Genomic DNA, 7,759 nt, shown 5'->3' with positions numbered 1-7,759 from the left:
GATGTTGAACCATCCTTGTGACTGTGGGATGAAGCCTACTTGGTCATGATGTATGATTTTCTTGATCAGTTTCTGGATCCTGTTAGCTAATATTTTATTAAGGAGCTTTGCATCTGTGTTCATTAGTGATATTGGTCTGTAGTTCTCTTTTTTTGTTGAGTCTTTGCCTGGTTTGGGAATGAGTATGATATTAGCTCATCACTAAAGGTTTTGTAGAATTCATTGGTGAATCCAGCTGGGCCTGGGCTTTTCTTTGTTGGGAGGTTCTTGATTACCTCCTGTATCTCACTGTAAGTGATTGGCTTATTTAGTTGATTTATTTCTTCTTGGTTCAGTTTGGGCAGTTTGTACTTCTCTAAGAATTGATCCATTTCTGTAAAATTATTGTTTTTTGCTGAGTAGAGGTTTTGGAAATAGCTCCTTATGATTGTTTGAATATCGTGTGTACTTGTTGTAATTTTTCCGGTGGAGTCCTTGATTTTATGTATATGAGTCTCTTCTCTTGTTTGTAAGTCTTGCGAGGGGTCTGTAAATTTTGTTTATTTTCTCAAAGAACCAGCTTTTAGTCTTATTTATTTGTTGAATGGTCTTTCTATTTTCTATCAGATTTATCTCTTCTTTAATCTTTGTGATCTCTGTCCTCCTAGTCGTTTTAGATTCTGTCATTTCTTGTTTCTCCAGTTGTTTTAGTTTTAACGTGAGGTTATTCACCTGCTCTGCTTCCATTCTTTTAATGTGAGTGCTGAGGGCAGTGATCTTGCCCCTCAGTACTGCCTTAGCTGTGTCCCATAGGTTTCTTTGTGATGTGTTTTCATTGTCATTGTGGCTTATGAATTCGTTGATTTCATCTTTAATTTGGTCTGTGGCCCAAGTGTTGGATAGCAGTGTGGGATTTAGCCTCCAAGAGTGTGTATAGCCTCCGTGGTATCCTTTGTTGTTGTTGAGGGTTACCTTTAATCCACTGTGATCAGATATAATACATGGGATAACGTCAATACTTTTGTATTTGCTGAGGTTCTTTGTGTGGTCTATTTTGGAATATGATCCATGGGCTGCTGAAAAGAAGGTGTATTGGGTCTCTGTAGGGTGGAAGATTCTGTATAGGTCTGTCAGATCCATTTGGGATATGGTGTTACTTAGGTCCTCTGCTCCCTTGTTAATCCTCTGGGTGTTGGATCTGTCTCTTGGAGAGAGTGGGGTATTAAGGTCATCCACTATGATTGTGTTTGCGTCTATCTTGTTCTGTAATTCTGTGAGAATTTGCTTGACATATGTGGGGCCTCTTTTGTTAGGTGAGTATACATTTATCACCGTGATTTCTTGATTCTGGGTTTTTCCTTGTATTAATATGTAGTATCCTTCTTTGTCTTTTTGCGTTGATTTTAATGAAAGTCCAGCTTGTCTGAGATCAGGATGGCTACACCTGCCATTTTGGTAGGTGCATTTGCTTGGTAGATCTTGCTCCATCCTTTCATTCGGAGCCTTTTTTTGTCTCTTGCTGTAAGGTGGGTCTCTTGTAGGCAGGAGATGTCAACTTTTTGTTTGCTGATCCATCCTGCCAGTCTGCTTCTCTTTATCGGAGAGTTTAAACCAATTATATTTAAAGAGATCAAGAATAAGGGTGTTTTTTCTCCTTCCATTTTCTTGTTGGGCTGTTTTTTCCTCTTTTTTTTTTTTCTTGTCTTTAGTGAGCTGTTCTTTCTGTTGGACTTTGGCTATTGTAGTTTCTTTCTGATTCTGTCTGCGTGTCTTGTACGATCTCTGTTGTGTGGGGCTCCCCTCTTAGAATTCACTATAGGGATGGTATTTTATTCACATACTCGTTTAGCTCGTCTTTGGTGTGGAAAGATCTGGTTTTCCCTTTGAATGTGAACTCCAATTTCGCTGGATATTTGATCTGAGGTTGCATATTGTTAGCCTGAAGTACTTGGAGGGTGTTCTTCCACTCACTTCGTGCTTGGTAAGTTTGTGTGGATAAGTCAGCTGTTATTCAAATCCTCTTCCCATTGTAGAAAATTTCTTTCTTCGCTTTGGCTGAATTCAGAATTTGCTCTTTAATCTTGAGGTCTGAAGTCTTGAATATTATGTGCCTTGGGGTGGCTTTTCTGGGGTCTGGCCTGCCAGGTGTCCTATAGGCTTCGGTTACCTGGATGGGGTCCCCTGTGAGATTGGGGAAGTTTTCTGCAATAACTTTATTGAGAACATGTTTAAGCCCTCTGTTCTGGTATTCGGCTCCTTCTTCTATTCCAATATGCGCAGATTATATCTCTTGTCTTTGTCCATTAGTTCCTGGATTAGTCTTCCCTGAAGCTTCACCGTTTCTTGGAGTGTGGTCATTTTCTGGTTGTTGTCGGCTGCTTCATCGTCCAGGCGAGAGATTCTGGATTCCATATGGTCCACTCTTTGTGTTATGGTTTCAATTGCGAAGTTTATGGATGTCAGAGAGCTATTTATGGTTGTCAGATCAGCTCTGATCATGGAAATTTCTTCCTTTAAAGAGCTGTATTTTAAATCTATTTTTTCATGCATTTCAAGTCTCAGGATGTTAAGATTTTCTTTAAAGGAGGCTTGCATTGTATCCATTTTTGCTTCCATTTCTTTCTTGGCTAACTGGGTGTCCTTCAAGATTTCTGCTCTAAACTCCTGGAATTGTTTTCTGATTTCATTTCTGATGCTTTCCATCATTCCTGTTAACATGGCCCCATTTCCTTTTTTATTCTCCATCTCCTCTTCAGTCGTGCTGCTTTTTGAAGCTGCCGAGTTGGCTTGCTCTTTGATGAACTGTGTTATGTTTCTTTGTGATTTGCGCATCTGGAGATCTGTGGATGGCTTCTCAGGTTTGGTTTGTAGCTCTGCCCTCCCTCCTGTGTAGGTGCGTCTACCAGAGCAGGTACTGCCGCTGTGGCCCCGCCCACCTGTGCGGGGTACGCCTACCAGAGTGGGCGCTGTCACCGGGGACCCTGCCCACCTGTGCGCTGTGCGCCCACTACAACAGGCGCTGGCACTGTGGCCCCGTCCACTTTAGTGGGGTACGCCTCCCAGAGCGAGCCCCAGGTTGTTGGGTTGTGTTTGCGCCCTCCCGCAAGTTCGTTGGGGGGGTTGTATGTGTGGGGCCCAGTGGGATCGACTGTCTGGGCGTGGGTTAGCACCCTCAGACCTCGCCTCCACTGCGAGGGGGGGATGTGATCAGGTCCAGGTGTCCCTGCTGTGCTGGTATTGCCCACCAGCACCTGTGATTTTAGTTGTAAGAGTCTGTGAGGTACAGGCGCCTCGGGTGGGGCTTGCACTGCCGGCAGTCCTCTGGCCCCTGTTGGAAAAGGGGCAGGGCCGATTCAGCCAGATCTGGATCCTGTGTGGCCTTGGGGCTGCTCTGCCCTTACCCTGCTGAACTGACTTCCCAGTGCCTAATGGGAGCTTCCCACCTGATTTGGGGGTTCTTTGTTCCCTCAGAGTGGGGAGGGGGAGGGAGGGAGATCTAGCTTCTTTGTAGGGCTTGGGTCTCTGATAGCTGGTCTCCCATTGGGTGAGGGGGTAATGGGGGACTCACTGATCCTGGATTGTGTGTGTGTCCCACGCAGCCATTGGTCCTTCAGGGTGTGGCGAAGTGTTGTGGTGGTATCCCCGGTTCCCTCTTTCTGCCGCACTGGGTTCCCCAGCCGCCGTCCGTTCAAACCCGGTGTGGAACTGAACTTTTTGTCGCTGCCATCGTATGTCTTGGTCCGCACCCTCGCTAGTGACCGTGGGGTCCCGCTGTCTGAATTCCGCGCTCCCAACAGCCTGTCTGCCAATCGCCGGGTTCCCCTTTCCCAGCTTGGCCCTGTTTGGGCCAGGGTCGGCTGGTGTTGGGAGGGTGCCCCGGAGATTCTCCAGCTCTGTGTAGGTTTTCAGCTCTTCTTTTTTACTCCTTTGTGTTTTCCTGTGTATCTCCACTGCTTCTGGCTGCTGGTTTTGCTGGGTTCTTGATGGGGTGTTGAGTGTTGGAGTTCCCTCCCTACTCTGTCGGCACCATCTTTCTCTCTCACATATTATCTTAAACATGTACATTTTTAAAGATTACCAATTAATTGCCTATCATTTTAGATTTAAGAATTTCATGAGAGAAAAGAAATTATACAAATGAATAGAAGAAAATAATGCAATGAGGAGAAAAAAATGAAATGGAGAAATGATAAAACAAATATATATATATATATATACACACAGGAAAATCCAAAAGTTGGTTCTTTGAAAAAACACAAAATTGGGAAAACTTTATGTTGTAGAGTTGAAGTAAACCCCATTTTTGAGGCATTAGCCATTCTGTTGACAGTTGGGGGCTCGTCCAGGATAGCCCCAGAGACTCCCGAGACCCCAGACCCCGAAGGTAAGAACACAACACTATTGATTTGTTTTGTCCTGTCATTTGTCTGTTTGTCTGTTTTGCTTTCACTTTTCCTCTTGAGGACGGCCGTTCTGACTCGTATTTCTTGAAGGGATTGTCAAAGCAGACGTGCTTGCACGACAATCCTGGCGGAACTGGGAGTCGCCCCAGATCCTCCACTCTTGAAGGGGGACCCCTGGAATCCGGCCTTGATACTCGTAGGACGCAAGTCAGTTCGGTTTTTGGCTGGAACTGACTGGGAGGGCCTCCTAACCAAGGCTCAACCCGCCCACCTTGATCTTGGGTCTGCTCCTTCTGTTCCTTCACAGAAGCCACCGGCCCACCGGATCAAGTTGTGAGATCTCCATCTTTTAAGTCTTTTAAATATCAGGCCTGTGTGTATTGTCTTTTCTGTTCTGTTGGAATTGTTTTACCTCTTGTTATTTTGTGGACCCCCACCCAGCCTTCTTAAGCAGAAAATTATTTGGTGTGCTAAAATGTTTTGCTAAAACTATCAAGCCCTGGAAAATAAGGCTAGAGAATGCTAAAATCATTTGTTAAAAGCTTTGTCTTGGGCTGGGGATATAGCCTAGTGGCAAGAGTGCCTGCCTCGGATACACGAGGCCCTAGGTTCGATTCCCCAGCACCACATATACAGAAAACGGCCAGAAGCGGCGCTGTGGCTCAAGTGGCAGAGTGCTAGCCTTGAGCGGGAAGAAGCCAGGGACGGTGCTGGGGCCCTGAGTCCAAGGCCCAGGACTGGCCAAAAAAAAAAAAAGCTTTGTCTTATAATTTAGATGATGCAGGAGTAAGATTGGCAAAAATACCTCTTGCCACTGGGAAATGTACAGCCAATGTTTATTTTGCACGCTTTAAGATCTTTTAAATATGTATGTGTGTATGTGCATGTGTGAGTGTGAACATGTTCAAGACTGTAGTATGATGTAAAATTAAGTGAGTTTAAGTTTAAATTCAAATGGTCATCAAGTTTGGGCATTACCAAATGCTTTAAAGGATTATTACATTGTTTTAAAGAGGAACTATAGTTAAAAAAATGTTTCTTTAATTAAAAAAATCAGGGTTAAGTGTCAGAAATTTGTATGTAAAGGTTTATCACTGTTAAAAAAAAAAACTGCTTGGGTTTCTCAGAGACCAATAGGAAAGGGCAGGAAAAACCTAGGACGGGTCTGTGTGCCTATCCTCAGGAGTGAGGGGTGAACTGGCAAAGGTGCAGCTTAGGCAGTCCACACTAGTGGAACAGGCCCTGGGGGGAGTCCACTTATGGTGGAAAAAAAAAGTAAGCTCGCACAAAGGCAGTTCATCAAGCCCTATGAAGTTTCTGGGTATATGCCCATTCTGTAGGACAGGCAAATGGAGGCCTATCTTTGTCTTTTCCTTGCAGGTGGACATGGGAAACGTGATGGTAAAAATAAATGAGTTGATTGGTATTTCTAAAAACTACCCCTTGGGAGGTACTAAGAATTAAAGTTTTTAAAAGAGGATTAAAAAGTTTCTGTATGATGTAACTTGATTTCTATGCTATTTTGCAATTTGGCTAAGTCTGGATTCTTGCGTTTGTAATTCTGTGCTTTTAATTCTTGCATTAAGGCAAATTTGTCATTGAGTTCAAAGGTTTTTTAGGCAGTAACTCAGACAATAAAAATGCTCTTTTAAAACAAGCAGCCTGATGCAGTGGGAGGCATCTGCACCTAGGTGCCTCTAGATTTCAGAGTTCTTCAAATACAATTAAAAACCAAAGTATAAGTGTTAAAACAGAGATTTGTAAAGGATTTAAAAATCAAAAATGGATTTCTAGATATGAGATTTGGAAATAAAACTTGTCCTAAATGTTTGTTTAAAGTTAGATAAAAAAAAAATTATGGCTACCAAAAATAAATGTTTAATTGCCATTCCAGTTTGTTTGTAGTTTTTTTGGTAACAGTTTCCAGCAGGCCCACAGAGAAGGACAGGTGATTCCTACAAGTTTGTCAAGATGTAACATTGGCCCTTAATAAGTTACAGGTAAAAGCATGCTTAAAAACTACTTCTGTCTGGACTACCCTGTTGCTTTTCATTGGAGTAAAGTGGCCTCTTGTAAGACTCATTGATCTGAAATCTGCGGTTCGAAGCCAGCCCGGGCAGAGAAAGGTTCCTGTGAGAGACTTGTCTCTAATCAGCCAGCAGAGTGCTGGGAACAGAGTTGTGATGAGCTCAAAGTGGCAGCTTGTTAGCCTTGAGCTGGAGAGCTGAGGGACAGCACTCAGGCCCCAAGTCCAAGTCCAGTGACAGACCAAGAGAAATGCCAAAGGTGCATTTACACCAGCATGGAAAAGTCACTCCTGGGACAAAAGTGATGGAGCATCCAGAGGCAGTAAGCCACTGCTTGGATGGTCGAGATGGTGTCAGATCCTAGAGTCACTCCTGTTTGGCCTTTCAAAAGTTAATCAAAGCCAGGAAGTCCTAGAAGAATAGTTTGTAAGCATGCCTTTCTAATGCCCATGTCTGTCTACTGGGCAGGAACTTGCCAGTCATCTGTGATAGTGGGTCATAAAGCTAAGTTTGTTAAATGGGGGATAGTTTAAAAATCCCAACCCCCTGCATCTACTCAAAGCCCTGACTGGCAGTGAGAATTTTAAGCTGATACATCTGTTCAGGAAAGAAAGCTTGTAGATCTGAGATTGTGTCCTTATTGAGATCTGTTAAAGGCATGCAAAGGTAATGGAGGCATTGTTTTAGGTCATCAGAGATCAGTTCCCCAGCCAGCCAGGAAAAAGCTTTTACAAACTAATTTCCAGTTTGGAGTAAAGCTCCTAATGGACATCTGATCCTGCAGCCCCTTGGTAAAGTAGACTAAGGTTATAGGTTCCTGGCTAGGTAAGGTCAACTCCCTTGAGTCAGCCTGAAGAAGTTACATAAGATGGATGATCTTCGCCCATCAGCTCCCCTTTAAAGATCAAGGCCCAGAGAAATGGATACAAAGGCCACTGCCTAAACCAGTGGGGTGCCAGCCTTCAAAAGCCAGTGTAAAAGTAAGGATTGTCTTCAATTGTCACAGAATGCTCGAGTAAGTGGCTGATGATGTGAGAAAGTAAAAGATGTTGTGAGTGGGGATATGTTAAGTTTTATAAGACACAGATTAAAAAAAACAGTATAAGGAAAGACTTTAGAAAGAGAATTGGGGAAACAAAAATGTTTCCTTTAGATTAAAAGGTTTTGGCATGTTAAAAGTGAGAAAGACAATCCCTAGAAAGTTTAAGAATGTAACAAAGAGAGCATGAGTCAAGACAAGGCTGGTTTAAAAGGTAGTTCAATTATTCTCCATGGCTTACTACCTTAATATCTACTTTATTGGGACCCTTGGTGATTATTATTTTGTTGCTGACATTTGTACCTTGTGTT

Source organism: Perognathus longimembris, chromosome 7 (assembly GCF_023159225.1).
Source record: "Perognathus longimembris pacificus isolate PPM17 chromosome 7, ASM2315922v1, whole genome shotgun sequence".
Lineage (NCBI taxonomy): Eukaryota > Metazoa > Chordata > Mammalia > Rodentia > Heteromyidae > Perognathus > Perognathus longimembris.
The sequence above is the reverse complement of the archived record's forward strand: the minus strand, read 5'-3'. Positions refer to the sequence as shown.